Source organism: Solanum lycopersicum, chromosome 1, assembly GCF_036512215.1.
Source record: "Solanum lycopersicum chromosome 1, SLM_r2.1".
Classification (NCBI taxonomy): Eukaryota; Viridiplantae; Streptophyta; class Magnoliopsida; order Solanales; family Solanaceae; genus Solanum; species Solanum lycopersicum.
In genome coordinates, this window is record NC_090800.1 from 88,842,053 (window position 1) to 88,855,350 (window position 13,298).

Below are 13,298 nucleotides of genomic sequence, written 5' to 3' on the forward strand. Positions count from 1 at the left end.
AAGGACTTGTAAGATAGTATCTAGGTCGTGTCATGAATCACATCCTTTCTTAAGTGTAAGGGTTATAAAAAAGTGGAAAACTAATATATTTAACCATACAAATTTTTGCAACAGCTTACCCCCCACTCCTACACACAAAAAAAGATAATATCAATTGTATTAGTACCTTATTGTTTTATGTGCACTAATGTTCACCATCTTTTTGGAGAAGCAGACAAAGATCCTCTCCCAAGAAGAAAGATATCAAAGCCTAGACATGGCATTTTGTCACCTGCTCAAATCCAGAGAACACTTGATAACTATCTCCAGGGACCAGACTTTGAAATAATATCTGACGAAGATGAACCTGTTACTCTAATTTATGCAAGGAACAAATACATTCCTCCTAATGAGATTGGTCTTGGAGCTATGCTACTAGTATCACCAACTACTACTACAGAACGCTCGACGCCTCTATCAGCAATGGCAGTTCCTCCTAATGAGATTGGTCATGAACCTACGCTGCTAGTATCACCAACTACTACTATAGAACACTCGACGCCTCAATCAGCAATGGCAGAAGATACTGTCTCTTGCTCAATGGATGTTTCTAAGTAAAATCCATCTATAAGTGAATTTTTAGATGCATGCATATCATTTAAGCTGGTATATGTGAAGCCAGCTCCTATTGTCAAGCTAGTGCAATGTTGGCTAAAAACAATTTGGGCTTACCAACTTTACGGATTTCCCCAACAGACACGCGCAACAGTCTGGGAGTTCGAGACTATCTAGTCTATCTTGTTCTGGATATTCATAGTTTCTTCCGCTTTATGGATGGAATTATTAGACATGTCTATTCTGCTTTTTGGATGCATTTAATATGTCAAATCCAAAGTTTATAATGCATTCTTGCCTACAAGTTTGTCAGTTGTGTGGACTACACAGTAGACTAAAATTGTAACATCACAAAGGCCATTTGACATACATATGCTTGGCATTGCAACTGTAATATCTGCATTGTGTTTCAGGAGAAACAACAATGTACTAGATCTTGTGGCTATGCAAAATGAAGCTACTGGAAATAAGGATGGAAAATCAGATGCATGTGATAATGGACTCGCTCCACAGCATATGGATATTACATAAAGGGTATGTCAATAAATTGTTCTAAAAAATGCTGCTGCTATTGAATTTTCTTCTGTATATGGAGATGAACATCTTATTATTGAAGAAATAGGCATATCAGCCTCTGCATAAGGTATGCTCAGCCACAAAAAAGTTTAAAAGTAAGTCTACTAAAAAGTCTCTTCGATCTCTTTTTAAGTTACTAGGACAAGTCCATAAGACACTACACCTTCCAATAATAGCTACACTAAAGAGAAGCTAGAGCGCCATTATTAAATAATCCAGGAGCAACGGAGACCGAGAATAATTTAGTACTGAGTTTCATTTATGCTCCCAAGTGGCAACATAGGACTCTTCAAAATATAGATTTATACTTTTAAGTCTTAATCCACACTTTTTCCTATTCAAAGAGCATCTCCCTTGGCTTTGTGTTTTCACAACGAGAATTATTTTCAAATGAAGAAATGTCAAAGGGGTTCAAACCCCTTACATGTGGGCTCCCAAGCACATGGAATAATTTTAGTTATGGGTGACACTAAGACTCAGATATTGAATCTTTGTCCGCTCTAATACCATATTAAAGAACTCATCTAAAAACTTAAATTGTTAACGCAAGTGCACTTTTATTTATTTAGAGCAACATAATAGCTGGAACTTTTCTAAAATCCTCACACAACAAAATATTAGAAGCACCATAATAAAAGACTGCACATCTTTTAGAACATGAATAGGTTTATACAATCTTATTAGAATAGAAGTGGGTTTATACAATCCTATTTAAAATAGGAATAGAAATAGTACGTAGTATCCTACTTGGTAAATGATTGTTTTATAGTGTCAATAAATAGGGTCTCAATGTAATAATGTAGACACAACAACAATTCAATAATATTCTTTTCAATAATTCTCACATGGTATCAAAGCCTCTACGATCTTGGTAGAAAATCAAAGAGCTTCTGCTGTCAGCGGGTGGCTATTACCCGTATATGCCGCCCGTCTGGCCAATAATTATGTTAACAAAAATGACACCAATGATATATGCATGAACCCCATATTCAGAGAAAGAAAATTCAGTGAGACAAGTTATCAAGGTCAATTTCCAATGATTGTTTTGTGTCAACCCCATATCCGTTGGTATTTGTGTAGCAACGTGCTATCTTTTCGTTGACTACTTTTTCATATTCATTTGTTTAGCACCGCGTCATCATTTCGGTGACTACTTTCTATATCTATTTTGTGCAGCATCGCGTCATCTTTCCGGTTTACTAATTTTTCATATTTAATTTGTGTAGCACTGTGCATCTCTCCAGATTACTTTTCATATTTAATTTACGTAGAACCGTAGATTTTTCCAAACTACTTTTTATATCTAAGTTGCATAGCACCGTGTCTTTTCGGTGACTCCTCAAATTTGATCAGCGCAATTCTATTTGTCATTTCGATGAATCCTCAAATTTGATTTTTGAGGGTTGTGCCATCATTCCAAACCCTACTCATATTATATTTCTCTTTTTCAATAGGGTTGTGCCATCAATATGACCTTCTATTTTCTAGTTGGGTCATGCTACCATTCCTATCCTACCCATATAATGTTATTTGTTAGATTATAACCACTATTATCCATCAAATCTAATATACCGGCTTAGGAGCATGTTCCGGCCAACTTTTCAGTGACTTTCTCGTTTAATATCGACTCATCTATTGATTCGAGCATGATTCATATACTTTAGACTAGAGTTTGAGCACTTTGTAGCTCACGGTGAGTTTAGTAGCCTTGTATGTCGATTATGTAAGTCACTGTATGGTCTGAAACAGTGTTTGAAAGTTTGGTTTGAAAAGTACAACATAGTAATTTTATCACACTATGTTTTATCGACATTATACATCAAATTCAATATCTCATGAGAAAGATTAAGCACATTGAGATTGTCTGTCAATACGCATCAAATCCAAGATTTAATGAGAAGACACTACACTGAGAATGAATGTCAATTTTGTGAAGTTGACTGATCAACTTGCAATAATCTCACCAAGTTCCTCATTGTTCCCCGTATTAATTACATTTGTAACAAGCTAGGTACATGAATTGTACGCACGAGATTAAGGGGGAGTGTTAGAACATGAATAAGTTTATACAATCCCATTAGAATAGGAATAGGTTTATACAATCCAATTTAGAATAGGAATAGGAATAGGAATACAAATAGAAATAGGAATTGTAAAATACAATCCTACTTGATTAAAAAATTATTCTAGTGTCTATAAATAGGGTTTACGTGTAATGATGTAAGACACAACGATTCAATCATGTTCTTTTCAATATTTCTCTCAATTGAGACAACATTCCTCCATGTGATATCAAATTCACTTTGTCCCATTTCATCACATTCAGTCATCATTTTAAGTGCTACATCTTAACGCAATAAAATCTAGCTTAAATCAACTTATCATCAAAATATACATGTTACGGTTATAACATTATCATCATAAGAAATCTACCATTGTCTTTTCATCACTACTCGTATCTATAAATTAATTACTTCTTGAAGTGTCAAAAGATGTTCTCTTTAGCTTAATATATTTTCTATCCCCTTGATTCCAATATTTTAGTTGTAATGGTAACCATGCTTGTTCAACCTGATAAAGAAACTAGTAATCAGATAACCGCCACAGCCAAAAAAGTCCTAACTTTAAATTAGCGCTAGAAAGGAATCGTTAAAAGCATCTCAAAGTTAAGAGAATAAAAGTTAAAAGAATGAGGACAAATCAAAGCACCGGTACCTGCTAATCTATTTAGTAACCTTACCATTATATCAAGAAAGACTACAATCATAAGGAAAGATACAACAATTTATCCGTAACTCCTCCATGTTTTTGTTGGTTCCACTTCATTGCCTTTTCTTTTTCGTCAAGTAACTGAATCTATGTTTCCTTCCTTTGCATCTGTTGAAAATAACACATCTACTTCTGTCCCTTTTCCTCTTAATCTCTTGGGTAACTTATCCCTCCATCAAAAAAAAATTGTAATTAAGAGGTTATGTTTCTATCCTTCGAGTATAAACATATTGATACTTGAAACGGCACAACTGAGCCCATCTGGAAGATCAGCACCTAAAGTCCTAAATGAGCAAAATGAATAGTTTCATTTGACTAACTGACAGAAAACTAAATCAGAATTCTTCTAGTTAAGATAACAGCTGCATTATCATCCTATTTGTGTGGTGTTTCCATTCATGTAAATAAACTGAAACAGAAAATGTGGAATGCACCAAAGTAGTAAACAACTACTGGACTCATCACACAGAGGTAGAGACACAATTTGATCGGTTGAAAACACAATTCAAGAATCAGTTTATTTATTTCTACGGATACAATACACTTCTTAATTTTAAGAAACTTCTTTTTCCAAACATCTCTTTGGCTTTTATCTAAGAATTGGCATGCCACCTCTGTTCTGTATTTGGTATATACAAGAAAATACAAATATACAACTGTTTCCTCATTGACAATCTTCTTTGCAGTCTAGAACTAATATAGAGAATTTCAATAGCAAGTCAGGTTATAACGTATGTTAAATCTCTTTTGTGTTCTATACATCCTTAGATATTTCATAACTACTAGAGGTACCTTATTTAATTACTGCTGACATTAATTGCTCGAGGTCTCCAGCCAGCAACTATATTCTCGAAGAGCTCGCTGTGGAGCAAAAATAGGATATCCTAGAGGTCAATCACGGCTCTCGAAAACCTAAGCTACATCTCTGCTTAAAATTGTTTCGGTTAATAAATCTACTTCTAGAAAGCTCTACAAAATTGAAATCAAACAAATATCATATATTTGAAAGACGTGTTGCTATATCTACCGGCATCAGCAGACATAGGCACAATTCAATTAAGTATATTTTTTATAACCGGAGAAATCCCCGAGGTTCCAAACTCAGTGGATCTTGAGCAAAGCTTCTTCAACCCATCTCCCCTCTATCACCCAACCCCAGCCCACCCAGAAAAAGGGCAGTGAATTTTAAAGTACTTCTGAACCTTTTAAATTTATTTGAACGCACCTTAAATAAAATCTTGAAAATGCTTCCTACCAGACTAATAGGTTTATAGTCCTTTATACTTGTCACACTTTCCTTCTTTGGCACATTAGTAACAAAGGATGCATGAAGACTTTTCTCATACTCCCCTGAATTCTGCAATGGTCACCAACAGCTCACATTTGACTTTCATCCAACATTGTTGTAAAAAAGCAAAGGAGAATCCATCAGGACTTGGAGCCTTGTAACCAAGACAACTATCCCTCGCCTCTTCTTCTTCTACAGCCCTTTCTAGCCACTCCTTCACCCACTCGCCTATTAGGTTAAATACTAGCGCCCCCAATATTTTCATCTCCATCTGATATCTTCCTTGAAAGAATGTTCATAAAACCATACAATGGCCTCCTCCACTTCCTCCTCCCCCTCACGCAAAGTTTTCCTTCCTCCTCCCCCTCACACACCTATTTTGTTAGAATTCCCCTTCTGTCAACCACAATGCCCTCAATTTTTGCCTCCAACTAGACTCTTCAGCAACCACTAGAGCCTTAAGCTCCCCCCTTGCCTACTCCTATCTAACCTTCTCCCTTTATTCGAGCACCCTCATACTTTCCACATGCCCAATCTCCCTCTTCTCATTTATTAGCTGTGTCACCTCTTTGCTCCATCTCCTTATCTCCTTTTAACAATTTCAACTTGCAGGCAAGTCGAAAACATGGTGTACCAGTTTTTATTCTTGAAAAACTTCAAACTATATTAAAATAAATAACACATGACTTGAGCAACTACATATGTTGGGATCCAGTTTTAGTAGCCCAATGACTCCAGCAGTACATTTTTTGTCATTTTATTCTCAACACAGGGAAATTTCCCCATGGAACTATGAAGAGATGTCTATAGATAGTTCATCATAAGCTATATCGTGGCATTCAACAACTTCTTTTCTAAATCCATACCTGTGATCAAGTCATGTCAGAAAGTGCAATAACAATTATCCTGTTACAATAAATAAACACATAGAAACATATACATTAAGATGCAAATAACCTGTAGGTTAAGATAAAATACCAACTTATTCTATTTGGAAATACTTCAAATATACTCTCCACACAATTTCTTCTCGTTCCCCTGTATAAAAGGTAACGTGGTTAATAGAGCACCAAATCTCAGGTAAGCTTCCTATAGACTTCTCAACATAACTAGAAAGCCGCAATTTGAAAGCACTTTCAAATAAATTTTAGGAATGCTAGTTATTTCTGCACCTTTAAGATTTATCCTACCCTTATCATCTATAACTCTATAATATTACATTGTTCTTTAGATGTTTTATGCTGATACAATTATCTTACAATAGTAGAAAAGACCAAATTTTTAACTGCTTTGATATGCATTACTCGTGCTGAGGATCTTATGGAAAGAGCCTCTTTACGTGTACAAGGTAGGGGTCTGTGAACACTCTATCCCAGACCACACATATGGGACTAACATTGGATTTGTTTTTGTTGTTAGCAAAGGATATGAACACCTCTCATGGAATGCCGTAACACCAATTAGAGGTTCCTGCATTCAAATACAAGACCAGTGATCCAAAACAATTCAGTTTCTGGTAATTCATATTCGCTACTGGTTTTGATTTTGTAAAATCTAGGTTCCACAGTTTTTGTTTACCAAAAATATGAAATACCTGATCCCTGTTTCATAAAATAAACCAAAAAATTGAACTGTGTGGTAGAAGGGAATATTGCCACCTTGAACCCTGAGTGAATTCCCACCTCAAACTTCAACATTGTTGGTAGAAGGGAAAATTTTAGAAAAATCCCAGTCCCTTTGAATGATGATGACTTCTGTCCTTTTTACGTCAGAAGCGTTTTCTTCATCCATGAAAAAGAGAACTACATAAACAAATTTTATAGGCTTGTTAAATTTTCCAGTGTTTTACTTGGATTAGAGGAAAACATGGACTTTGTGATGTATTATTTCACCAAAAGGATACCCGTACTTGCAATCTTTGCATATGATATGTGTTATTCTTACACTTCTGATCGATCAACCAAAGCATGACACAAACTACTAAACAAGCCTCACATAAAATCCAACTTCTCCCCTTTGGTATATCACTTGTAGGTTTGTATTTCGGTGCAACATATGTTTTACTTAGAGATGAATGTCGAATTATCGATGAATATTTTTGCCTGATCATAGCAGGGTTGTTAGAGACCTGCAACCAACAACAATAGAAATTTTCATAATAGCCTACAACTTCTGTTTTCACGTTAAACATAAACAATACGAGTTTATCAATAAAAGTGCAGCTATAAAACATAATCATGTCTGATACATTGGAGAGTTAGTTTGGAACTTGGACAACTATATTGATGTTTACAATTTATTGAAGAAATACTGAAATTAATTAGATTAAACCTACTTGATGCGGTAAAACCAAATAAACATAAAGACAGAGGCCAGAAACTTGATGCAGTTACATCTACCTTGACGAAAGCATCAATAATTACAACAAGGTGCATAACATTTATAGCAATAGTAATGAGGCATTCCAAAACATCATGTAACTTCCAGTGAGTATGATACTTGGTTTAAGACCAATGAACACATCCAGGAGCAACATTAATTATGCAGAAATGTGAACTTACAGGTAAACTAGAAACTCCGTACAGGATGGATGTTGCCAAATTTGGGTGCTCTACCGAGATTTGGACTGAAGGTTGTGTTTCAGCAGGAGGCGTAACTGGTGATGGATTCACTTCCATGATTCTCGGAAAGTAAAACCTGCAAATATGTTAAGGTATAGCTGGTGCATGAGAAAGTACAAATAAGGATAACAGGGGCAAGAAAAAGAAGAGACAGGCCCCTCTAGGGCACCGATTTCTTGCAAGTAATGTTCAGCATCCAAAGCTGCCGTGCACCCTACAAAAGCATGCCCCAAAAGAAAGAACAAAAAGAACATTAAGCCATATGTTATCTCAAGAGAAAAGAAGAGTCAAAACACAGTTTGTTGCACTCGAAGACCAAAGTGATAAACGAAGCAAAAGCACATGGATATAATAATCACAAATACCAAAGTCACGTGCGTCAAAGATGTTAAGATTACCGATACGAGTATGCCAAGGATGCTGAAACAAGTAGCAAGAAAATGTTTTTAGAGAAAAAGACCAGAGACACAATTAAAAAAAGAACAATCTAGGCACCAAAGGCAAAGGTACCAACGTCACAAAGCACACCGAACAGACATCAAATTAACTCACAAGGTTCTCACTTCTCCATATGTACACTTCATCCAAAAAGCATCATGTCTTTCACAAGCACATAAGGATAATGTACAATGCAATGCTGAATGGAAAAGGCAATAGATCATTGTTCAAGAACGTAAACCTAAACTTGGTAGGATCCTTGAGCCACATTCCTGTAATTAGTAACCAGAAGAAGAATAAAACGATCAGGTTAAAAAGGACTGTGGAGTACTAACTTAGGTAGCGGAAATAAAAAAAAATGTCCAGGAAAGTCTAGAAGTCAAAATTAGGAATTTTATAACTCACGCAGAAAGTAAAACAATAAATGGTTAAGTTTGACACTCACTGTTGGTCGTTGATACTTGGCTAACCAACTCCTAGTCCAATTTCTGAGCAACTAGACCCTTCTTAAATAACAGGTGCTGGGAGGATTAGTTACATGGATTACAATCCAGCATACTATCAACCTCAAAAGAGCCAGGCAAACTGTACTGAGTAACAGTTGATGGGTGAGAAGCGTTGGTTGTTGAAGTGTTCCTCCAACTTTATGGAGTCATTTCTGGCTGCAGAGGACCAAAGAACAAAGGCTGCAAGAATAGCAATAGCTTAGATATACAACACCACAATAGAAGTTCTTCACCGATTTTATCGACCATAAGGTGCCTTTTTTATTATTTATATGACTGAAAGTCAATGGCAGATAAGTATAAATGAGATATAATTGCATAAACGTTCAGAAACACTTAAAAGCATTTTAACTGGCAGCAAGTGGAGTGCTTGAAACATAATGTTGATTGTGGCTGGCCACCTATAGGTATAACGGGAGAAGGAGAAAAGTTCTTTTGACAAAACAGGAGTGGCCTGATAGTTTTGTTAACGAAGTATACTTGGAAGGTGACACTGAACATGGAGGCAGTGGAGATTGTTATGTGATACAGTCGCAGATGTTGATAAAGCCCATGCATTCCTTGATGGAGAAAAAATGGACGTAGTGGAAGAACTGGAAGTTGGTTTTAAAGGTGAAAACGGTCTTGAATGGATCCATGGAGAAAGGAGAAACGTCTGAGGCACTAGATTCAACTCTACTGCAAGTGCAAAAGAGTTTATCAATAATGTATTGGGGGAAATATATGGAAAATGAACTGTTATGACTTCGGAAATGGGTAGATGCAGTTGCTGTAGAATTTTTCATTTTATTATGTCAAGCCCTGTTCTTTCCACTGCAAATGTATTTAAAATGAGGATAAAAAGTTTGATCAACAGTTGATTGGTTAAATACAAGTGATATGAAAGGCCTAGAGTGTTGTCGATGACACTCCCTGTGTACTGGAAACACTATGAACACCAACCTTTCTGACCTGCCAATCACCCACCATGAAGTATAAAAAGTGTTAATTGAATGCAAGGTAGATTTCTTTGATATCTACAGACAAGAAATCAAGTTACGTACACCTTTATTACCTAACTGTCGTCCTCAAACCTCAACTCCCTCTGGATTTTTTCTTGATAAGACTGCATTCCACTAATGGATTGAACTTGTCCACCTCCGATCTTGTGCAATCTATCTCTGGAGTTGCAATAAATAATGTTGTTCTACTTCCTTTCAGATTAGTACTAAATGCGGACTTCCCAAGACTAGATCTCTTGAGCAGAGGGTGTTGTACTTTCTTTTCCTAGTTTGCAAATTTGATCAAGATTGAACACTTAAGATATCCAAAAATATGAAGTAGGAATAAATAGTACTTAGTAGTATTTAATAAAAGCTCAACAAGGATTTCAGATAAATATAGAACATATAGATTATAGAAGAGAACAAATTAAGAATACCTTTATCACCTAACTGGTAGTCCTAAAACCTCAAGTCCTCCTGGCTTTTATCTTTACAAGCCTGCATTATATTCCACAAATGAATTGAATTTTTCCATCACCGGGTCCTGTGATATCATTCTCTAGAGTTGCAATACATGATGTTATTCTACTTCCTTTCTGATTAATGTCAAATGCTGACTTTCCAAAATCAGAGCTCTTGAGAAAAGGTGTACTTTTTTTTCCTGGTTCGCATATTTGATCAAGATTGAACACTTAAGATATCAAAAAATATGAAGTAGGAATAAATAGCACCTAGTAGTATTTAGTAAAAGCTCTACTTTCATGAAATTGGCAGTATTAAGTGTAGCATCTATAAATGTCAATCCTCACCTTGACCACATCCCTGTTTCCCATGCAATAGCCTATGTGGCCTTTCTTCTGAGACATTGTAATGTACCAAAATCAAGCTCTAAACAAAATAAAGTTTTGAAGAATGTGTTGTTATAGTATATGAAAACAAATTCTTACTATCAAGAACTTGATTTCAGCCAAAATTGTTTCATATGCTTATGTAGTAATGTAGACTATGTGTACTAATTAATATCAAGAACCTGAATTTCAGCTAAATTGTTTCATCTGCTTATGTAGTAATGTAGACTATGTGTACTAATTAATACCAAGAACGATCATTCGCACATTCAGATTTCTGGATTCAACAAAGAGAAATTGCAAGTAATCAAAAAGAAAACTTACAAAGGGCAATGCATCGAAAGCCCTAAAGAATATCGACGACAGACACAGAAGAAGAAGAGCCCTTTGATATATATAGAGAGTGAAGAATAAGAAAATACGCAAATATTGAACCGAAAGCGCGTTGCTGGCTATTTAAGCTAATATCTTTAAAAACGCGTTTTTTTTCTCAATTATGTTTACTTAAAATAATTAAGAGACTAGATACAAAAGTCCACGCATATTATTTTTATTTTAATTTATACAAGATTAGGAAAGTTAACTAAATTATTAAATAATTTTTTATCATTAATTATTTATATCATATTTTTAAAAGTATTTTTCTAGGAATATATGTGCACATGTGATATTTAGATAATTCATCAATTTTTAAATATATTTGTTTAAATATTTTAAGTTGTTAATTATTGTGATTTATGGTATTCTTAGTTAATATAATTTTCAAATAATATATATTACTACCCTTCTCTTAAATTTATGTGACATAGGTGAAACTTTGAAAGATAATCAATTTTTAAATATATTTCTTTAAATATTTTAAATTGTTAATTATTGTCATTTATGATATTCTTAGTTAATATAATTTTAAAATAATATATATTACTATCCCTCTCTTAAATTTATGTGACATAGGTGAATCTTCGAAAGATAATCAGTTTTTTAAATATTTTAAGTCGTTAATTATTGCGATTTATAGTAATCTTTTACATAATTTTTAAGTAATATATGTTATTCCCTCAATCCCAATTTATTTCGCATAGGTGAAATTTTGAGAGTAAATTAAATTTTTATAAGTAAATTCTAAAGGTCTACTTATTATCATTTTTTTCTCTGAAAAATAAAATATTGCTCAAAGAAGGTTATTCATAGTCCTTCTCGAGTATTATCTTAATACACAAATTGTATTTGTGTAACACAGTATACTAAAAAAATAAACAAAGATCTACTACATGCAAAATAGAGAAATTTTGAGGAAAAAGACAAATTGATCAGTTGATCGAGTGAAAGTAAAGTTCTGAAATGTGCTCTTTTAATATGCGTGTGCGCGCGTGCGCGCGTGTGTGCGTGTGTGTTGCAATGACGGTATATAATATATAGAGAGAGCATAAAGAAGAAGAAGAAAAGTTTGCAAAATCTTTTTAACCATGTTTTGTCTGCTATCTAAAGCTAATATTCTTTTCAATTTATTCTTTAAGTTAATAATTTTCTCATATATGATTAATTTTCACTCATTTTCTCATTTTTCTGAAATTAGCAAATATCAGAAAAATTCTTTATTCAGAATGTGCATGTTTTCGCTACAAAATTTCACGCCTAATTTTTAAAATAGTAATCATTTAATAAAACTAAAATAATAATAATAGTAATTTTTCTTTTCATTTGGTTAAATTTTTAAAATCATTGAGAAAAAAAGCTTGTTATGTTTCACCAATAAATTTTAAAAGCATTTTATATATTCACATGTTGAAAATAATTAATCTTAATTATTTAGTATTATAATTTTAGTACGATATTTTAATATTTAATTGTATATTAATTTAAATATTTTTGATCTTGATGAAAACCACTAAGATATAAGGCAGTGAAAGGAATACAAGGATTACTTGAGGTTCAAATAATAAATAAGAATAATCAAATCATCCTTCTAAATAATACTTTTTCAAAGAAACACAAAAGAAAAATTTGACAATTAAAATGAATCCAAGAGTAGCACAAGATATTACAAATATTTCTTGATATTGATTATTGATCAACACATAAAAACGATTCTTCCGAATTTTATTTAAATTAATTCCTCTTATAATATCCCTTAAAAAATCAACCCCTTAGAAACTATTTAATTTAGCATTCATAAAATGTTTTCCTCAAGTCTATTTTAAGTTATTTTTTTTAAAAAAAAAAAAATTCGACCAAATTCCTTTTATCCTATTCTAAAAAAATTGACCCCCTCATACACTTGGAAATTATTTAATTTAGCATTCGTAAATTGAATCTAGTCCATTTTAGGTATTTTCTAAAAGCTTTGATAAATTTCTCATTAAAAAAGTCAATTATAATATTAATAAAATGAGTTATTTTATTTAACATTTGTTCAATATTTTACTAGACAAAGATGATTTTGGAAAAAAAGTTATTAATAAATTTACAGAATTTTAAATTCCACAACCATATTTGGACAACTTTTTAATGTTACATTACTACCATGCAAATCTGAATTAGAGAAGCAATTTACTTTTCTGGACAATGAATATTTATAAAGATATTCAGAAGCAAGACTTTTAATTTTAGACCATTAAAATTATCACCTTATTTATTAAAATCAACTAATTGAAGATTGAAATGTACTATTTGGT

At 33.4% G+C, this 13,298-nt stretch overlaps 1 long non-coding RNA gene across 50 annotated transcripts; it reads right to left on the reverse strand.

Annotated features, from left to right (window-relative positions):
• Nucleotides 1-3,882: 3,882 nt before the first annotated feature.
• Nucleotides 3,883-11,084, reverse strand: LOC101260973 (uncharacterized). 50 transcript variants are annotated; one of them, XR_011213580.1, is made up of 11 exons: nucleotides 10,948-11,069; nucleotides 10,585-10,632; nucleotides 10,213-10,436; nucleotides 9,838-10,058; nucleotides 8,732-8,972; nucleotides 8,401-8,558; nucleotides 8,247-8,268; nucleotides 7,789-8,062; nucleotides 7,137-7,355; nucleotides 6,822-7,029; nucleotides 3,883-6,697 (listed from the first exon to the last, which is right to left on the reverse strand). It is a non-coding gene; the product is annotated as an uncharacterized lncRNA (long non-coding RNA). The 50 variants fall into 50 exon arrangements; XR_011213582.1 differs by lacking the exon at nucleotides 10,585-10,632 and having other exon boundaries at nucleotides 9,847-10,058; nucleotides 10,213-10,273; nucleotides 10,948-11,084; XR_011213585.1 differs by lacking the exon at nucleotides 10,585-10,632 and having other exon boundaries at nucleotides 8,214-8,268; nucleotides 9,847-10,058; nucleotides 10,213-10,273; nucleotides 10,948-11,084.
• Nucleotides 11,085-13,298: the final 2,214 nt, after the last annotated feature.